General features: G+C 49.0%; 1 protein-coding gene across 9 annotated transcripts in view; it reads left to right on the top strand.

Annotated features, from left to right (window-relative positions):
- Positions 1–21252, top strand: part of LOC104144548 (protein CEPU-1) — a 352423-nt gene that overhangs the window by 146863 nt on the left and 184308 nt on the right. The window lies entirely within an intron of this gene.

The raw sequence follows: 21252 nt of genomic DNA, 5'->3' as shown, positions 1-21252 counted from the left end.
TTCGGGGGGCACCGGCGCCTGCGTCTGGGGCGGCGATGCTTCCCCCGCGTGTTTTATTGCCTGCAGACTCTCATCTCTTCCCTATGCCGTTTTATGGTGCCCCTTTTGACTAATGTGAATCCCATCCGGCATATATTAGCTCGAAGGGCATCATTAGCAGGAAGAGCAGTGCTGTAAGAAACCAAACATGAATCTTCCAGCCCTTGCAGCGCTCTGTGAACAGCATAGGAGGGATTAAATATGTTCGTCTGTAATGTCCGAAGGGAAGGGAAGAGGCTTCGCTTCAGACCCTCGCTGCTACGCGCCCGTGGTGCGATTGCATCGCTATAATTAACCTCCTCAGCCGAGGAGAGCGATCTGCTTTTCGATCACCTCCAAGTTATCTGGCGCGGGAAGGAAGTGTCTGGAGCAGGCAGCCCTCCCAATCTGTTGATAAGTAGAGGTGCTGATCGCGAGCCACCGGGTACCTGACGGCAGCAGGCGCCTACGGATCTTGGGCTCGTTTGTGTCAACGCGCAGGCTGGAGCAGGCAGTGTTTTCTTCCTACCTGCGCACACGCAAACGGGGAAGGTGGACCCGGTGGCAAGGAGCCCCACGCTCTAGGAAACACCTGCACGCGGTAGCCTGACGTTTCTGATGCTTCCGGTGCAGACACGTGGGGTGAGGGCTCCCCAAACGTCCGGAGGAAGGCAAGGCAGGTTACGGAGCGAGAAGGTGGCCGTGGCTGGAGAGCGAGAGCGTGAGTGACGGGCGGGCTGATGGGGCCTGGCAAGTCGAGATGTTTGGATCGGCTTCCTTGGGGATGCTGTGATCCTAATTACCAGGTTAAGAGGCGTCAAATTCGGTGAGCTTTCTGGGGAGGAGTAAACCGGGCTCCGGGGAGGAGCACGTGAGCGCCGGGCATTAAACGGAGCAAACCCGCTAGCGAGCGCTGCTGTTGCAGCGCCTGTCAAAACTGCTCAGGGGGTTCATACTGTGCGGAAGAGAGACGCATCCTTCTGCGACAGGCTTTTTCGTTCGAAGGGGAAAGAGTACTCCGTGCTGCTCTTGCGCTCTCGACGCCTTCTCTGCCGTTTTAGCCTCTCTCAGCCTCCTCATGCAGGTGGGGAAACTGAGGCGCGGGCAAAGCGTGCCTGCTGGCGTCGGGGCTGAGACCGTCCCCCCGCGTTGCGGCGGGCTGCCGCCTGCCACCTCGCGGGGCCGGCGCGGCTTCCGGCGGCGCTCCTGCCCCGTGCGTCTGCAGATCCTCAGGACGGCACCTGCGGCGCTGGGGCAGTTTTATTTTTCAGAAATCCACAGAGCCCCCGAGTTGCTGTGCAGTTAAGATTTAGGTCAGCAGAATCTAATTCCTTTTAAAATCGTACTATTATCATCATAATTGCAAACGTTTTCATTAGGCGCTCGGGAGCCTGTCTGCAGAGGCTGACACGTGCCTGCAAAGAGTTGCGTTTCTCTCGCGCGTGTCCCGGCTGCCAAAGCAAGAGCAAGAAATACATTGCCCCCCTCCGCCCCCCGTAATGAGTTGGGTGCGCCGTTGGCTTTGCAAGGTTAAGTAACGTTAAGGTAGTGGTAAGGGGACGGCGATGGGGAGACCTGTCACAGCGTTGTTAATGGCCTTTTACGTGACCTCGGGGCAGTCACGTCGCTTCTCGGTGCCTTCGTTCCCTCGTCCGTGGACTTCGTTGGCAAACTGCTCCCCGCTGTTTAGATGGAAACTAAAGCCTTGCTCTTAGCTGGTGTTATTAAATGTCCGTGGAAAGAGAGATGGGCGTGAACTTGGCTCCCCAGGCAGGGTTGAATTGTATCCCCCTGCCATTAACACTTAAAAGCTGACCAGTTTCCCTTGAGGTAACCAGACGCGAAGCCTGCTGAGTTACCGGGTCGCCCCGGGCTTTGGAGAGAGCCTGCGACCCCGTGCAATGATTCATAGTTACTAAGGCAACTAAGTGCACTTGTAAATGCCACCACAGCACTTGTCCCCCACTCCGTAAGGTGTTTTTTGAGTTGGCCCTACCTGAGTTCAAATGCAGGAGACCTTTCCCCTGGAGGGTGGCTGCTTGCGGGGGCTCGGGAAGCGTCGGGCGAGCTGGGATTTGCAGCCGTAACCTGCTCGTGCCTGAGCACGTGCGAGGGGAGAGGCGAAAGGTGTTTCTGAGCCTTCTGGCGTTTTCGTGTCGCCTTTGTGGCGTGCTTGAAATTCCCTGGGAGAGCGAACGAGCTTTCCTTAAGTGAGTTATTGTTTCTCAAAGTCAGGGCTCTGCTTCCGGAGAACGAAGCAGAAATATCTCTGGAGATCAAGTCTTAATGCCACCTGCCTGGAAGTCCTGAGAGGGGGCTTAATGCGAGGATGAATCTTCATCCTTTTTGCTGGGGGACCCCGTGATCCTGCTCCCGCTCTCCTCGGGGCTTACAGTATTGCTTGGACCAGTGAGCGCAGCCCCCAAAAGTGCTGTGGGCCCACGGGGGTGAGAGCGAGCGAGCTGTGACTAAGGACCGCGCCAGCTTCGAGGTGGACACATCTAGGCAGGCTTGCTCTTCCCTCGCAGCACTGACTCTCCCTCGGTTCAGAAAGCGATCTGTAAGGCACAGCGTCTTACTCGCCTCCTCCCCATCAGGATAGTCGCTATTCCGGCTTCATGTTGGGTTGGGGCAGCACCGAAGTCCATCATAAGGGGCAGGAGTCATCTTCCATGGAGCCTAAGCACACTGGACAAGCAGCTCCTGCAGGCGTAGCTCCGGCTTGCTTAGCGCGTGGGAGACGGAGGAAGCGCTGCCAGGCTGCCGGAGCGGGGAGCCGGGCTTGGCCAAGCCTTGCTCAAAAAACGTCGTGTTTTCGCAGGGGCCGATCGCGGGGCGACATCCGCGGCGCCCCGACTTGCGGGGTTAAGCGGGGAGGTGTCCCCCGCTGTCGGTCACGGGACGACGTCGAGTGCAATTGCGGCTTGTGTGCAGCGTGCAGCGGTTTTCCCTGCCAAAATCGCAACCGGTGAGAACGCTGCCCTGATCAAATCTGTCAAGGCCCAATTTAGGAGCTGGCTGCTGTCTGTTGATCAGGGAAATGGACTTGAAATTGGCCCCTTTAATGGAATCCCAGCTCTCGCGCAAGTGTTTGAATTAATGGCAGCGCCTGCTGCGAGCTGGGGAAGTTGGGCATTTGATTCCAGTTGCAGGAAATTGCCATAATTTCGACTCCGCTGTCCTCTCAAGTGACACTAAGTATCTATCTTTTTGTTTGTTTATTTATTTATTTATTTCGGGGGCGGGGGATGGCATTGAACGTGGGCACCTTCCCCACTCGAGCAGCCGGGGAGGGGGGCTGTCTTGTTATCATGGCAACCCCTGCTTAGCAGCAGACCTTTTATAAACTCAAAAAGGAAAAAAAAAACAGAAAAAGAATAAAAAACAAGAAAAAAGAGGGGAGAGAAGAGGAAGATATGGAGGGCTAAAAGGATGCTAATAAGACCTAAGGGTTGCAGAAGCAGGCAGGAGATGCGTGGCTGTTGGGTACCGTCTGCGGCCACCGCTCGTCTCCGCTCTGACCAGGTCAGGTCGCAGCAGCCAAGGGCTGTCCTGTCCGAGGGTCTCCTTGAATGACCTCTTGGAGAGAAGCGAGGTCGCCAAGGGAGAAGAGCAGCTTCCTCATTGGGATGCCTGGATACAAATGTGCCAATATCCCATCCCGCGCTTCAGGTGCGGCTGGTCTAACTGTTGGCTTTATCCGTGCCTGAAGGTCGCTCTGATCCTCCTGGATGTTTAGTTGGGTTTGGTGGCCTTTTTTCCCCCCTTCCTCTTGCAAGGAGGTTACTCGGGGTGGCTGAGCAGACTCCTGGCTCCGGTCCTGACTGTAAAAACCGGGAAAGTATGAAAATCCTCCATCCGAGGGAGGGCCGCGAAGATAAACGCGGGGATGTTTGTGAAGCATTTAACACTGTCACGAGAAGTGCCGGGGAGAGAGGCCGAGGAGGAGATGAATAATTTTGTCTTCCGAGCGGGTTTGAACAGAGTAAAAGAAATAAGGCCTGGAGCCACCTGAGCACTGAGGAGGGTTGGGGAGGCTGCCGGAGGGGGCGGGCGCCCGCCGCGGAGGGGGGATGCGGGCCCCTAACGAGGTCTGCTCCGTAGTGGATGTACGCGCCACAGGGCCGCGGCGCCGGAGGGTCGGCTGGCAGCGCGCGCTGTGCCTTCCCTCACGCAAAACCGCAGCCAGGCAGCAGTCTTGCCCCCCCCCGCCGCCCGGCACGTTTCCTTGCGTGTTTTACGTACAGCGGCCGAGTTTTCGCTTTTTCCAAAAAATTAGCCGTCTCATGGCTTTTTGGTGCGAAGCCGGGACCCCCTGCAGCTCCCGGTGACGTCCGTCCGTGCGAGCGGCCTTTGTGTTTTTGCAGCAGCCCCGCAGGCGGACGGAGACCGCGGTGGCGAGCGCGCCGCCGGGCCCTCTTGACCTCGTCCGCGCCCGGCCCCTCGGCAGGGAGGGAGACGGCGGCTTTGCGGCTGGCTCCTTCCCCCCGCCGCTTCCCCGGGGCCCCGAGAGCCGGCCCCGTCCCCTGATCCCGCCTGACCTTCTTAAAAGGGATCGGCGGAGTCGAGGCAAGAGATGAAGGCTACCGGGGGGAGGAGGAGGAGGAGGAGGGATGGAATTAGGGAGCAGATATTAATAACCGTGTTAAATATTTATTTGACCTCCTTTCGCGCGATCCTTTTAACGGTGACCCAAAAAAAAAAAAAAAAAAAAAAAAAGCAAGCTGCCAAGCTTAATATTCGCTCTTGGCTCTCCTTTCGGTCGCCAAAACGCCCTGCGGGGAGCGCGGCGGATGCGCCCGGCGGAGGTGGCGTGGCGCCCGGTGGCGTTCAGGGGACACGGGGGTCCCCAGCCCGCCAGCGAAGGTGCGTGAGCTCCTGAACCGCCTCCCCCCTTGCCGGCGGTGCCCGAAAACGCGCGCCCGTCTCTGCGCGCGCAAACACGGCCCGGGGCCCGGCCTTGGGGTCGTCCTAACGCAGGCAGCTCTTGCACGGGGATAAATAGTGGCATTTCCGAGCCCAGCGCCAGAGCCGATCGTAACAAAAGGCTGTATTTTTCCAGCAAGACGGCTGTTTGCAGGACGTGCTTTGGGAATTACCTTGTTCAGCTAATTGCATTTATTTTTAGGGAGAGGGGAAAAAATAAAAAAAAAAGTAGTTTGTATTGCACGGCTTGTGCCAAGCGCTTCTTACCCTGGACGTTTTCTTCAGTTGAACGAGGCAGGGACCTGCGGGGCCGTTGCTAACGTGGCGGGGCTGCAACCAAGCCCGTGCCCTCACCTGTGTGCACTGGGTGCTTTTCAACCCAAAAAACATATGAGAAGGCGGTTGTCTTTCGTAAGGTGGAAAAAATTGGAGGAAATATTTATGTTTTTGCTACAGTCCGTCTTCCCTTAAGTCTAAACGAACGTGGACGAATTTGTGTTCCCCTTTGTCGTGCCTCAGTTTCCCGCAGAACATTATTCCCATAGTATTTTACCTATTCGCAAGGCGTTTGGAAACATAGGAAAGCTGCACGTCAGAGCGGTGTCGCTCTGTCTTTGGCAAAGTTCCTGTCATCACCACCGCTAACAAAATCAGAAACTTATAATATAATCTCATTAAATGTAATCTCGTCGTAGAACAGGAAATTCTCCGCTGGTCAGAAAGGATATTAAGATTCCTGATCTGAAAGTGTTTGAAATTATCATCATTAAACTGTGAATGATTATTGCTTAGTTTAAGCTGAGTAAAGTGAAAAATAAAGTTAACTTGAAGTATATATGGCGCAAAGTAAATTCGATTCTTAAAAAGCTTTCGTTTTTCTAATGGAAGATAAGATTAATAATGCAGCTCAGGAATTCAGAGAAAGTGCAGATTTCCAAAATTTAAAAGCAAGTGATGTTCAAGATGCTCTTGTTTTATGAAGAGGCAAAGTGAAAGCAGAATTTGAGCCACAGTCGAGGAGATAGCTGTCCAGTAAGCTCCCAGCACCGAAAAATCAGATCTCAGTAAATAGTCTTAAGAGCACCCCAAATCACTGATCGCCTAGAAAATAACTGTGGTCGTCCAAATAAAACGATCCTTATCTTTCCTTAAAGTGGGTTTTCTGAGTGTGGGTAATGTGTATGTTCTCAGGCTCTGGTACATGTAGTTATGTTTTAACTCGCGTGAGCTAGATAAAGGCACTGTCACAAGGTGGTAGTGACTGAGAAAGATCTTATTAGTGTTGGATCTAATTATCAAGTAGCTGGGGGCGGGGGGGAAAGAAAAAGCTGCAGACCTTTTCTAAACCACCATATTCATTGCTGGAGAGCAGCTATATGGAGATGCCATCTCGGTGAAGTGTTTCTTCTCTTTGCCTTTTCTCGTTCAGCATGGGAGGTGTTGCAGGTGGCAAGCAGTGGTTGATGTAGGTGTGTGAAGTTTGCTGTAGACCCTCGATTTCGTTTCAAGTTGGCTCTGGTACCATGCAATGGTACCATGCTCGTGGTAACGGAGGTGACCTGAGCCTCTCTGATGAGGAAAGCAAAGTTGTCCATACCTGGCCTTCAGCAGAGGTGTGCTGATACGTAGTCACTGAGAATCTACGTCTGTGGGTCTGGGGCTTCATCCAAAACCGCTATGAAAGCTTCCTATACTAATACAGTCTCGCTCTCTTTGGCCACCTTGGGAAGGTTGGGTTTTGATTTTGGTTAAGGATGTATCCTCACATCTGAGGTACAGCTGTGCTGTTGCCGCTCGCAATGGGAGTCGTAGCACTGACTTCTGTTTGGGAGTCAGGCCAAAAAGTAGCAGGAGGAGAGATGAAGAAAGCCACATGATGAAAAGGAGTGCTTTTGGGGGAAGTTTCTTCCAGAGCGAATTCTTGTGTTTTGAGCAGCGAGATTTGAGATAATCTCTGATATTCCCCTCTCGCTGTCAGTCCTATCTCAAGTTTGTTGCTGGGAACTCTCCTTGGTGGTTTTTTTTTCCAGCATTCTCTCCGATTTGGATCTGAGAGAGCTGTCCCCTACTGACACCCACTGATTTCTGATAGCACCACAGTGATAAATCCTGAGTTTCTTTTATCTCCTTGATCCCCGCTGAGGCTCCGGTACTGCAGGGCTCTGATACGCAGGTCCCAACAGGCCCTGTGGGACCAGCGAACTTGTGTCCCCCCACATCCCTCAGAGCCCGTGTTTGCATTGATAGAAGGTTAATGCCGATGGGAGCTCACAACTTTTTGATTTATTATCTTTTGGCATTCATCACTCTTTTCTTTAAATTAAAACTCCCTCCAGATGGGGTCTCTGACACAGATTTATTGATCTGCAATAAAACCTCCCTCATAACCTGTACAGCTGCCCATTCATCTTTCAGTGAAGGAGGGATCGTTGCTCTGTGGATGTCCCAAGAATGAAAGCGAGCTGCTAACTTTTTCCCTCTCTGCCCCTGCCTCTGCTGTCTCTGCCTGGCTGGCTTCGCCCACCGTTTCCATGCCGTTTGCAAATTGCTTCATCTCTGAAGTTGTTTACAGCTGACTGGATGGGAAAAATATAATCTCTGGGCTAGCCTTTTGGCCCCTTATGTCTTTAGGTGCCAGGAAGGTGATGTGGTGGCAGAAAGGCGAGCTGGGAAGGTCACGGGTGACCGTGCAAGCCTCTGGAAACGCGGAGTCTGTTTTAGATGCTCTGGGTCCTAAGGAGGTTTCGCTTCTCTGCTCTCGTGGGGAGGTGCAGAGAGAGGGCGTCGTGCCGATACGCCACGGCTTTTCCAAGGCACGAAGCAGCAACAGTTGGACGCTGAAAGAAACTCTGGCAAGATAAGGGAGCTGGAAATTGTAATCAACTTCTCGATCGTGACTTCTTGCATTCACCTGTGATTTTTCACAAACGGGTCCATTTCCTGAAAGGAACCCTTCTGAAAATGTTGCTTTGGTGGTGGTGGGAATTTGCTCACGTTTTTTTTTTAGGTGTCATGGTGACGCCTTCATTCTAACATGGTTTCATTCTTGGGCCAGAGTTATTAGCAAAATCAGCAAAGCGTAAAGCGTAAAGTTTTGAGAATATTTTGAGAAGCATAAAGTTTCTCAAGAAAGGAAGAAAAAGTGGGTGTGTAATATTTAAATATGATATGGAAATACTGAATTTCTGCAGTTTCAGCCAGATTGACAAAGCCTAAGTCCCCAGAAGTGGAAGTACTGAAGTCTAGGCTGGCCCAAATAAACTCTTCTTGCAGTTTCCCACCACAGAAGGAGGGGAATGAGGTAATTTCCCAGGAGCAGAAGGTCAAAATGTCAAAGTTGGGTTTGGCTGAAGCCAACCCCTCTCACTTGCATTTACGGTTTGAAGCCTGGTCTGCTCCTTCATAGGCCTGATACTTCACGTCTTCAGGACTCACACGGTGTCACTTGCTCTTTGGGAAGTAAATGGGATTAGCAAAGGATCAGTAGTTCTGACAATTGAGACAGGGTTTTCTCAGGTGCCTCAAAGCACAATACTGCATGAAGCAGGATTATGGTGTGTCTCATTGAAGTCACTTAACACATTGAATGTGCATTAAGATGGCTACATGTGTAAGTCTCTGCCAGACGGTGGCTATGCATGTGAAGTCTATCTATGCGTAACTGTGTTGACCCACCTATGTCATACATCCAGGTCAGTAATTCCTAAGAGCATATCCTCTAATGCTCTATCAACACTTTGGAGACGGTCAAAGCTGCATCGGCAGCTGCTTTGAAGGACATGGGGATAGCTAGAGTCAGAGGAGACATGCACATGCTGGCAAAAAGCTCAGTGAATGGATGAGATGGCTTAGAAGCAGTTGACTGGCAAGACCAGAGTGCCAGGCGGGCGAGTGAGCACTGCACATGAATAACTAGGGAAGAGTGTTGGATCGGGTGGGGTAATCAGGGGAGGATGGGCGACCGTTGAGTCAGAAGGGAAAGAATCATCATTTATCACGGTAATCAGGAAGCCAGGCTGAGCAGGTTTTAATCACTGTGCACGGAGATGGAATGCAGAGCAAGTTTATGGTTTACAGTGAGCGGACTGACACAGCTGATTGATGTCAAATATGTCATGATGTATATTGTAAAGCCAGGAGATTTAATGGTGTAACTCCATGGTAGTCTTGGAAGTGAGGCACTGCAGAGCAGGGAGTGATGGATGGGCTCATTTACATGTAAAATTGCCGATGGCATTGACAGCACTGGTATGCGGAAGGAAGATAAGAGGGAGACAGTGAGATTCACTCTGACCCTGATATTGAAATATTAAAATACAGCTGTGGGATCATCTGGACTTTGCAGACTGCGTGTATGTCTTTGTGTGTTTGAGTGCATATGTACACTAGTGCTTACGATTAGAATTATGTGTGCGGTATGTCTTTGCCAAGTCTACTGTTCCATACAGTCTTATCACCTCTTGGCTCAGGCAAAAATAGTTTGTGCTACTCTTGCATCTTGCAGGAGATCTTTTGACTCTTGGCAAATCCATATATTGCTTAGCTTAGAAGGAGGCCCCAGTGCCTTGGTGACAAGTCTCCTGGAGTCCGTGTTACTGAAAACAGAAAGCAAGAGCTTGTGATGACAGGGGGGCTCAGAAGAGGTTGCTCCAGTAATGCAAGGGCTGCTTCTCCAACTGTCCCACAAACAGGCGTTGGCTTGGAGGGGCTCAACCTGTCCCATGGCATGAGACTTGGCCCAGGCACAAAACTGGCTTTCCACGTCTCTAGGCAGAGCTATAGTGCACCATGAACGTAGATTTCAGCAAACTCTCTTTGTCCCCATTGCATTTCAGGAGGCAGCGGGAGCAGGCCTGGCATAGAGGATGGCTTTGTAGCTCAAAATTTCCATTCTGATTTTGGTTGACTTAAGGGAGGGTGGAAAAAAGAAAGGAAAAAGGAAAATTTTGGCTGCTGAACTGATACAAACTGAATGTGGCAGAGCAGGGAGCCTAGCCTAAATAAACTGTCAAAGGATGTTTTGTTTTCATTATGCTTTGTGCAAGCCCTTAAAATTCTCTGTTGCGCTCAGGAACGTGATCCTCAACTTATTTCTCTAGGATAACATTGTTAAGATTTGGTGAGCCACTTCTAAGGAGTCTGGGGAAGGTCATTAAGGAAAGCAAGCCTTTTTCTTCTAGGAAAAAGCACACCACAGTGCACCGCTGGAAAGCCTGGGAAGGAGTCCTGAGCCCCAGAGGTCGAAAGCCCCTGTTTGAGGAAGTCTTTATCAGGATTTAACTCCCCTTCCCACCTCTCCAGCTCAGAGCCTATCTGCTCTCCCCCAGCCCAGGGAACAAATCTCTCTCTGGTGCAAATGAGTCCATTGAAGCTGACGGGCTTTACCCATGGGATAAGTCTGAGCGATTATCTATTGCAGAAGCTTTGAGATCAGAGAAGCGAGGGAAGAGAAAATATCTATCTATAGTGTGCTCAGAGCAGCTCAGGAAAGGATTCGGGGAGCAGCTCGGGGAGGATGGGTGGCAAAGAGGAGGTTATAAAAGGCCCTTGCTCCCTAATGAGGGTTACTTACATTACATTTACCTTCATCCACTTGGTCCGTATCGCCTTAGATCCCGTTCCTCATTTCAGCCTGCTTGACAGTCAGCGCAAGGGTCTAAATTGGGGTATTTTTCAGAAGCAGGTTGACTAAGCACCAACTGAGCTGACCCTGATATAAACGCTTAAGAGGCTTTGCAGGGGATTAAGTGACTGTATTTTAATCTTGCCTCCTTCGTGGTGATGTGTCGCGGGTGCCAGCACGCTGCCTGGGTCTGCGCATTCATTCTCTCTCCTGGCTCTGGCTCTTGCTCTCTGAGGCTCCTAGGACAGATGGACTGAGTGGAGCAGGCAGACAAAGGACAATATTTCCAGGAATTAAATTGAATTGCTCATTCCTTGAATTAAAAGTCTGATATTAAAACCTTCCCTGCAAGGGGGTACTTTTTGAATTTACGAGCTGCTCTCTCGTCTTTGGAGACAATGTGTGAGTTATATAATAGCTGTATATCTGAGCGGGAGATTGAGCCAAGGGGTGTGCAGTTAGAGAGGGCAGCAGTGGGGGGGGGAGCCACGAGGCATTTAGGCTTTCTCGAGTTCCAGCACTCATTTTGGTTCTGATCCAAAAGCCGTGGAAGATAGCGTGAATCCCTTTTTCCATTAACCATCCTGGGCTCTGGAGGAGAGAGCCCTTTTCTGAGAAGTAATAGGGATTGCAATGCCAGATCAGTGTGGTGTCCTATCTCCAAAGGCTGCCAGTGGCAGATGCTCAGGAAAAAGTAATAGAAAGTTATGCCGGAGTAGTAATTTATTTATTTATTTTTTATCTGCGATCTGCAGCAGGAGCTGTACAAACGATTATGACAAACTAGTCTTTGTCCAGAAGGGTCCATGAGATAAAATAGAGGGTCGCTGGTATGTGAAATGGGGTAGCCCATGGGGGGACCAGTCACGGAGAGGACTCGACGTGTTATGTACTGCACGGAAACAAATCAAAAAGAAGGTGCCTGTCCCCAGGGAGCTCCACGTTTTAGAATACGATGGGGGAACAGAGTAAGCGCTGACGTTGGTTTGTTATTTTCTTGCGATTCCCCTGCGTATCTCCTTGAATCTCTGTCCAGGGCCAGGAGCGTTGGCAAGATCGCTGAAAAAAATATAGCAGCAACCCTGAAAAATTGCGATTCCGGTGCAGGCAGGTCATAGAGCCGTGAGCATCGACGGGGGATTGCTTGCAGGAGCTCTGGAGCCGGCCCCTCGGGTCCCTCCGGCTTTCACGCGCTAGGAAACGCTAAGCAGCCCTTGGGGCTCCCCTCGCCCCGGGCGGGTGAGCTGGAACGGCAGCCGCGCGCTCGGCTACCTGCCAGCGCTTTCCTAATTTCCAGAGAGTCCTCCTAATTGTTTCAAAGCTACTTGGGGCCTAATTGTCCCACAAGGGAGCGAAGGAAGGATAAAACGCGGATTTGCGGCAAGAGCAACCCAACGGAGCCTCGCGGCGCGGGAGCGTGCGGCTGCGCTCCGGCGAGCCTGCGCCTTGCATCCGAATTTGCAGCCGGCGCCGGGCTCTACCGGGGAACGGCGGGAGGCTCGACGCCCTCGCCGAGCGGTAGGAGCGTAAGCGATGGCCGAGGCTCCTTCCGGCCCCGACCGGCAGTCTCTGCTTGGCCCCTTTCTCCCGGTTTCTTCTCGGAGCGGTGCCGTCCGAAACGTAGCTGAATTTTTTTTTTTTTTTTTGTAGCTGCATAAGCGAAAATGGTCGACGTTTCGAGAGTTTTGAATCTGGCATTGTTTTTTACTTGACTTTATATGACTTGCGGACTTTGGTTGGTGGATTTTTTTGGTTGCCCTCCCTCCCCCCTTTTTCTTTTGAAAGGGGGACAAAAGGCAGATTTTTTTAAGGAGCGGGAAAGTTATTTGCTGCCCAGCTTATTTTGCAGAATACAGAGATTTCCAAAAGAACGCGTCGTCCAATGCCGCCCAAACGCTCCGGGCACGGTGTAGAAACCTACAGGGGTCTACAGGGCAGCTCAACTCTTTTGAAAATAAATAAAAAAAAATTAGGCCTAACCAGCCATATTCCTTGGTGCCTGCAGTGTCTGTGCAGAGGTCGGATATGCTCTGTCCACCCCCGTGACAGGCTTCTCCCAAATACCGGGAGCGGTCTCCCGCTCCTGCCTCTCTGCCTGCCCTTCTGTCATTCTGGCTGTTTGCTTTGTTTTCTGCTGTTTGCATAATTTCTCGGCTTATTTTCTCCTGTTGCTGTCTTTCCTCTTTTCCCTTCTTTTCATTTACTCCATTGCCTATTTGCTATTTGATTCCTGCTTTCTACTTCCCTTCCTCCCTCTGTAGACTAGAATGTGGCTAGCGTGAGTGAACGACTTCTAGAAGGAATGAAAGTGTTTTAGGCGGAGGGAAAAAAAGCAACAACATTTTCTGTGCATCACTCTATCAAACGTACAGTAACAAAGCAGAACCACACTGAACGAATTATGGTAAAAAACCCAAATTACCAACCTGTCAAATACTATTAGCACTTGGATCTGTAGAAAGAACATATGCACAGAGGAAGATTTTCTTACTTGGTTGTTTTTTTTTTTCCTGCTCCTTTTGTAAAGCAAATGCCAGCCTCTCATATCAGCTGGTTTTGGTGTCTTGAATGAGTAACTGATAAAAAGAAGAAAAGCAAGACACATTCCCCAGAACCATTTTTCATAGTGTCAGGGCATCAAGGTAATGTGTTACTTTTTGCAGGAACTTCAGACGTGTTCGTATGTGTGAGCGAAAGTCTCATTTCCTTTGACGGGATTAATGATCGCTTATTCCACAAGAGAAAGGAGATGGAAGAGAATCAAAACTAAGAGGACTGAGGCAGAGAAATTCTGTCTAGGAATTGATTTGCTAGCACAGGCTAGGAAATCAAGGAAGGACTGCTTTAATAACAGGGCTTCCTAGGGGACTGCTTATCTTGAAGCATCCTTAAGGACTGCACTTACTGCTGATGGAGTTTACAAGTGTTTGGGTGGCCCTAGCTGTCGTGGGAGAAGGCCACCATGGCCTTTAATGTTCAGTAATGTAAAGAGCTGAGTGAGAGCAGTGTAGAAAGGGGGGGAGGAATCTGTTTTCACTCAGATGACTTTCTTGGTTTTGTTGTTGTTATTGTTATTTTTACTTTTATGGTGAGTTTGAAAGGGTGCCAAGGTCAGCCAGAAGAGGAAGATGCTTTGGGTTTGGCCAACAGAACCACCTGTCCGTGCTGTCAGTGTTTGCCCCTGGGTGATCTCTCTAAACAGCAGAAGGATAGAGCTCGTCTCCATTGCACTTTCATCAAAGCTGCTCCACTTTACATGAATAAATATTTGTTGGGCCAGCAGAGATTTTATGGCCCATCAGTTCAGGCAGGCAGCCGGGATGGAGGAGATGTGTGTTCAGGTCTCTGTTGCGATGCGTATTTAATTATTTATCTGCAGCAGAATGGCTCGGTGAAGAGGCTGAGAAGAAGAGCCAGAGGCCAAGTCTGTAGCCTGGTAACTGAGATATTTAGTTGCCAAGAGAGGCCTTAATTGCAAGTTACTGCTATTACTGGCTATTTTAGGGTTCAAGTGGGTTTTCTACTCTAGGTCTGAGCAGAAAGCCTACAGTGGAGGTCAGAGATTATTCCTGATAAGTTGGGTTGATTGGGGGGAGTGCGGGGCGGGGGGACTTTCTATGGGAATTTTCCAAGGCCTCGGCAGAGCTTGTGGCTCTTTGAAGCGTCCAGTTTTTTCCCAGGGCAGAATAACTCTTTCCCATCACGTTTTATCCCATGAAGCTCTGTGCTCTCACGCTCCTCAGATGTCTTCTGCTAGTTCCTCTCCCTTCCTCTCAAAGGACACCCTATCCAGTCCACGTTTTGTCTTTCCAGATTAATATAAACTCGGGCTCCCAGATAATACTGCAAAACAGGGCATTCTTTATTGCCCCATACCGGGACATCATTGTGAAGGGTTTTCCTCCTGAAGCTATCCTTGGCTGTTCCAGCTGCCACAAAGTTCAGCTAAGGTAGCTGACACAAGCCATGCGTGTCCTGGAACAAAAGTCTATGAAGAGTTCAGTTTATCCTGGATAGTTTAAAGCTAGTTAATGAACAGCAGAATTAAAATCGAAGGGTTCTAGTCTGATCTCCCTATGACTTAGAAAGGTTGTTTCCACCTGTGCTTTCCAGAATGCTCTGGGCTTTGGAGATGATGTGTGACCTCTATCGAAGACATAGACTCCTCCAGAGTCTGCATGCCTCCAGCCGTCAGGTTCTCGTCCTTTGCTGCTAACTGGGAAGACAGAGGTCACCCTCTCTGACCTTCCGCTGGTAGATCTCATAATAAAGGAAAGTTAAAGCTCCTTGACAGAAACACTGTGAAGTAAATCAAACAATACAAGGTATTTGTCATTCCTGTGAGGCTAATTCGTTACTGATTTGCTAAATTATGCTGAAAAAAAAATCTGGGATACTTTTAAATAATTACCTAAATCAAAACAATTGACTCAACTAGAAAATGCTTTAGCAAACATTTAGACATCTTCTTATTAGATAGCGGCTAATAACAAATAATACGTTAATTGTGCAATTAGCAACAGTAGATTCCAACCTCCCCAAAACTTTTGATTGGATTCTGTTTGTGGATGAAATGCACTTCAAGGTGTAGGCTTGAATCTAAATTTGGAAGAAGTTTAGGCTCAGCCTTGGGTTGAAAGCCTCTCGTACTTGAGCGGGAGACTGGATCAGATGACCTCCAGAGGTCTTTTGCCACCTAAATTATACCCCTGTTAAAGGCCTGGTCATATAGTTTGTGTTTTTTTCACCGTACACGTCAGGGTTAGTGGCAGGAGGTCGGCAAGCAGCTCTGAGAACTTGTTCCTTATTATCTCTCGGCTTCAGTTTTTCTCTGTAAAATACTGGACTTTTTTTGACTCCTGACGGGTGCCGGGGTGAATGCATTGAGACAGTCAGTGGGAACTCTGGAGGTATCCTAGCTAAGGCGAGGATGCTGGTGATGTCCTTGAGGGCTGGACAGCCCTGGAGATGTTGACTGACTTTATACAGTGACCTTTGTCTCCAGCTGACCGCTCTGATGTTGGAACACGTGTTCCTGCCGGGGTGCTCGTAACGGAGGAAGCTTAAGGAAGGCCATGTGTATAGTACCGTGTTTTATATTAAACAAAAATAAATTCCCTCTAACGTGAGTTTTTCAGACAGGTTGTCCTAATATATTAACTTCTGTCTGTGTTTTGAATAGTCAATTTCACGGTGAAATGAGTTCTTAATAATATATTTACCACCTGGGAGAAATCTCCCAGCCATCTGGAAAGGAGTGGGGATTTAGTGCCTCCAAATGGAGATTGGTTTTTCTTTATTTATTTATTTTGCCCATGTTTCCTCCCTCCAGGTGGGACTCAGAGGATGTTTTGGGTCCTAGCTGACCACTGCAGTGGGGTTTTGGGCCTTTTCCCCCATTTCCTACTGGTGTGTAGATGTCAAGAAGCATATGGAAGTCCCTGCAACTTCCTGAAGTGGAGATTGGTGTAAGGCAGCATGGCTACATGACTCCATCGCCAGGCCCGGCCTAGGACAGCTTCTGTCCCCGGCCCTGAGAGGCTGATTTTGGGGAGGGGATGTGCTCCTAGGAGACGACTCCTGCGTACTCAGGCAGAAGTGAGTTGGCTATTGCGACCTTTCTTCTGCTATTGCTATATCTATTTCTTTTCAGGCACACGCTTGTATCGGTGAGAGTATACCGTCCCCAGCTATTCCTGGAGAGGTTAAGATGCTTTGCTAGTGCAGAAGCCCTCTGTCAAAGGAGGCAGGAGAAACCTGAGTGTTTTAAAGCTCTGGAACTGGCGTTCTGCTCTTACAAAGCTGAAGGTATCTCTGCATGAGGTGCAGATAAACATTGTGCAAGAGGAGTTTTGCCTGCAGACACGAGCAAAGCCTGACTCTTTCAATGGAGATGTCAGTGATACATGGCCTAAATCCAGACCGTTTTGTGTAATGCAGCTTTTGAACTCCAGTAAAGTGGAAAGCCAGATGCAAACCAAGCTATGCTCTTGATTGCGTGGGAAAATGGTAAATTCATCATCGCTTGAAGTCTTTTAACCAAGACTGATTGTCCCTCTAAAACCGATGCATTGGATCAGCAAGAAGTTCCTGGGTTTGCTAGTGTTTGTCTGAACACAAGGGAATAACCCTTCTGTACGCTACAGGCTTCACAGGGTGAAGTTGTAAGGCTTGGTATCTCCCGGCCATCAGGTTTGGTTGTCTCTTCTGGCCTTTGACTCTGTGGGTTGATGGAAACCCATCGTAGCTTATCTCTCTTGTACTTACATAGCATTCCTATGTGCTAAAACTTCATCTTTTACATTGCTAGTGTCTGAAATTCCCACGTGCCTTGCAGAAACTCAGTGTTCACGGAAAAGAGATCCCCTGCAGGAGAAGGAATGTGATCGCTCCGGGGCTGTCCCAAGGGAAATAATCTGACGGGTGCAGCAGGGTTGCAGTGCATCAATCGCTCTGCAGTACCTGCTTGCACTGCCTCTAACACCACAGTATACACAAGCTACTGGGTGTAGGTTGTCCTCCCTGAGGAAGGCATCATCTCCGTTGTATTTATCATGGGACGAATGAGTACAAACAGGGAAGCCAATCTCAGGCTGCCGATTTTGCTGGTCTGCACTCCCCTTTGCAGGCACTAACAGATGGGGATGGAGGGTGAAGTTTCCTCTGTGGTTGAAGTTGAAAACAGTAAGGTTTTGTTTGTCTGTAGTGTTTATCCTGCCTATTTCAACTATCCGTGGCAGGGATGCCTCTGGCAATACACCCCCTTGAACTAGGCAGCCTCTAATTTGGTACAGACAGCCCATCTCCTGAAATACGTTATTTAAAAAAAAAAAAAAAAAAAAAGGAGTGCAGTTAGGAGCTGTGTTTTGCAACCGATTGCCCCAAACCCCTGGATTTAGCTAGCTTTGAACTTCAGGCTGGTAATTACTGAAGACCAGATTTTGCTGTTCTGACATGATAGTGCCACTCGATGTTATGAAAAGCACTAGAGCTAGAAACCAGGGCTATATACTCTTCTTGCAGTTTTAGCTTTCAAACATATGAAGCATCAATCTCTAGCTAGCAGCTTGTGAGCTATCGGCTCCTACAATCGAGTGGAAAAGAGTATTGTAAAGGTGCTTAGTTACTGCAACAGTACAGATGCTTTCTGAACCAGTAAACACTTCCATGTATTGGTCCTGGACCATGATTAGGAAGATAAAATCTGATCCCTGATAAAGTACGCTACCTGGCTACCCCTGTCACATAAATGTAAAAATAAACCGGAAGATCAGGAAGGATGCAGTACCTCCAGAGTCCAAGCTAGCTCACCCTATAGAACTGTGTCCAGATATGTTTGGACATTTTCTTTTATTTTTATTCTCCCTAGTGGTAAATAACTATTGTTTTCTCTTAAGCTTTTCATACAAACTCATTTTTTCTTGAATCTGTGGATAGGCTGATTCCATAGCCCTGATCGTAAGGATTTATTTTCAAGGCTTAGGATAATGCAAGCTACACCTAAAATTTTCAGACGCACAAAAGACATTGTGGAGGGTCGGACCTACTCTGATGCATCTGTGTAGAAAGTATAAAAAGTTATTACCCCCTACGTGATGTTACCATCACCATAGCTGAACTATCTTAATTAACTGGGTAAGCAAGCTCCACCTGCTTCCGTGCTAAGGCAGCATCAGTGGTGGCTTGAAGTATAACCCAGCTCGCTTTGTCCGACCTCTAAAAATCCACCAGAGTGGCCCCATTGAGTAAGCATTGATCCCAACATAAATCTAAGCACAGCTCAGGAGCGTGAGCGATGCTCACAGATAGCACTCCTCTGGGGCCTGCTTTCCTACCAAGACTTCAGCGGTTTGGGACCTGTGGAAAGATTGTCCCAGCCGTGCCCCAGGAGCGAAGCTCTAGTCACCAGCACAATCAAGATTGAGTTTGTGTGTGTGACATCACTGCGTATTAGCTCAATTTATTTTTTTAAGAATGTAAAAGGTCAGAATGTTTTAAATTGAAACCATCTCCATTTGCAGTCCATTTTCCATAAGCCATTTTACTAGTGATGTGACATGGTATCAATAACAATGAGGTTTCTTGCTGCCTGCTATAGTTGTTTATGGAAAGGAGTTTCAGAAAACATATTATTATAGAGAATAATGGATGGGCTGTAGGGAGACAAGGAAATAATTGCATTGAGGGGGCTTGAAAACATCATAAAGCTAAGAATGGAGTTTGGTTGGACTCTAATGTCGCAAGGTCCCTAGGACTAAACTGAATCTCCATAAATCAGTGCAGCACATTTAGGCCTACGGGCTTTCTTTTCTTCTCTACTACTTCTTTCTTTTTTTTCTTTTCCTTTGAAGAAACACCACAGAGGAGACCGAAGTGAATAAAATACACCCAATCCACAATTATGGTGATTAATTATCCATTTGTATTTTGTTAGCACCTCTAGATTCCCTGTCAGGGGGCTGCGAACCATCTGAGCGCAGAATAGAAAGCACTCATCCTTTTTCTAAAGATCTTCAAGTTTTGTTTAAAAATAAATAATTAAAAAAATAAAATACAACAAAGAAAGAAAAGGGGCTGCTGTGGAGCTGACATCCAGATCAGAAATGTGCCCAGCGCTCGAGCCGCTAGGACCAAGCGTTTTCTGCTCTAATTTGAATTTGTGCCGCTGTTGGGAAGAAGTGAAGCTATTACAGCCGTTAATTTATAAGCACGGCCCATTTGAAGGAGGTGGTAAAAATAAGTCTCTCCCTCTCAGGTGGGAGGGTAATCAAAAGCCTCAATATGCTGCTGCCGTGTCTAGGGGGCTCTCAAGTCAAACCGAGTGTGAAGTTCGAAGGAGGTGGGCATCTCTGTCCTTCGCGCGTGTTCCCCTTCGCTGCCGTTCCTGCCTAGCGAGACCGCGCGCGAGCCTTGGGCTGCCTGGCAGGGAGACCCCCTTCTCCGGGGCGGGTATCACGGCTTCACGGAGAAACAGGCGGGGGAAATATTTTCCTGCGGTTTTACTGAATGTTTCTCCTCCAGTGGTTCTCGTGCTGGAAATTTCAAATTGATATATCGCAAGTGATCCGTTGACTGCCTGTTTCGCAGAGAAATTTCCCTCTATTTTCCAGTCAATCATTCCCCCTGTCCCTGTAATTTTTATTTGCATTATAGCAGCGCAGGGGGGGAAACTGAGAAGAAATCGGAACTTTGAGCGGTTCTTTCGGCGGTCGGATGAAAGAGCCTTTGCTGCCTCTGTGGAGTTTTTGCCTGTTTGTGTGTTCAAATTTCCGGGGGAAAAAATGATTCGGAAGCATGGCATTAGAATTACGGTAGGATTAAATCACAACCCGATGGGAGCTGGTGGTTGCACTTCCGTCCGCTTCGCTGGCTCTGCGAGCGACGTCGGTGGAGATAGGGCAGCCTGTGTTCCCGGGCTGCGCTGGCCGCCTCGCGTTTCCACCGGTGCCCGTTTCCACCGGTGCCCGTTTGCACCAGCGCCCTCACCCCGCCGTGGCCGGGAGCCCTTTGCCGTTGCGCCGTTGGGAAGAATTAGTCGGGAACCGCGGCTCTGAATCTGGGGCAGGCTCAGAGCCAGGTGTGAACTCCCCGCTTTGGCCCAGTTTCTAGTAGTAGTCCCTTGCTCCTTCTGTCCTTGGTGGAGATCTGAGCACCTTTTCATGGGAGGGAGGCCGAAAACCCCAGCCCGGCCGTTCTTTGTGCCGACGGGTAGCAGGATCCCTGGGTTTGTGTGTTGCTCGTCGCTAAAAATCGCCCTGTTGCTAAAAATCTCCAGCGTTTTCCTCCCGTCTCACAGGTAACTTGAGGTTTTCTGTTCCTGCAGGTCTCAGTGCTGTCACGTCTATAGTGCAGTGCCAGGGGTTAATGGGTTTGAGAGAGACAACTATTTCGATACAAATGACTTTCTGATAAATACAGTGCCCCGAGCAGAGAAGGAGGGAAACGGGGATTAGCATATGAGGAGAATCTGGGTCATCTGAGATACTGCTTTGTGCCAGAGGGCTGGTTCGGACCAACCTTGATGTCGGGCAGTTTTGAATGTCATAATGCTTTCTGCCTTGGGATCTTTGTGAACGTTTCGCTTATGCTGTAAATGGAGAAACTGCATCACGGAGAGGTGAGGCGAGCTGAGCACCGAGGGAGCGGCGGGGCTGCGGAGAGGCCCGATTTGGTGACCTTGCTTTCCAAGCCCTGGGCCTCCTCCTGGGGGAATCTCTCCATGCGCTCCTCTGATCTCAGCAGCGCTTTCCACTAATGCTGGCTGAATAATGTTTTATTAAATTATTTTTTACAGCTTGGTTGGTGGCCAAAGCAAAGAAATAATGTTGGCTTGGGGTCACCTCAGAGAGAAGCTGGGAGGTTTTTTTGGTTTTTGTTTTTTTTTTTAATGGCATAAGAACAGTGTTTCTGTCAAGCTGTAATGATACAGTTTATGCTAACTTGAAAGTAAATCCATATGTTTCACATATGTAGCCTTTTTTTAACCTTTATTTAAATGTCAATTTTTTGAAATGACAATGACATTTCAAGTGCAAGATTGAAACGTACCGCACGAGAAACAGCACTGTGAGATGTTTCGACTTCTCTTCAGTTTGCTCCTCTCCTCGTTCTATTTATTTTCTGCAAAACCTGTTCGCTAAAGCTGACTTGAATCTGCAGACAGTTTCGATTCCCATAAATGACAT

The sequence above is a fragment of the Struthio camelus genome, chromosome 22 (genome assembly GCF_040807025.1).
Source record: "Struthio camelus isolate bStrCam1 chromosome 22, bStrCam1.hap1, whole genome shotgun sequence".
In the NCBI taxonomy this organism is placed as follows: Eukaryota; Metazoa; Chordata; class Aves; order Struthioniformes; family Struthionidae; genus Struthio; species Struthio camelus.
This window is presented reverse-complemented; position numbering and strand designations above follow the sequence as displayed.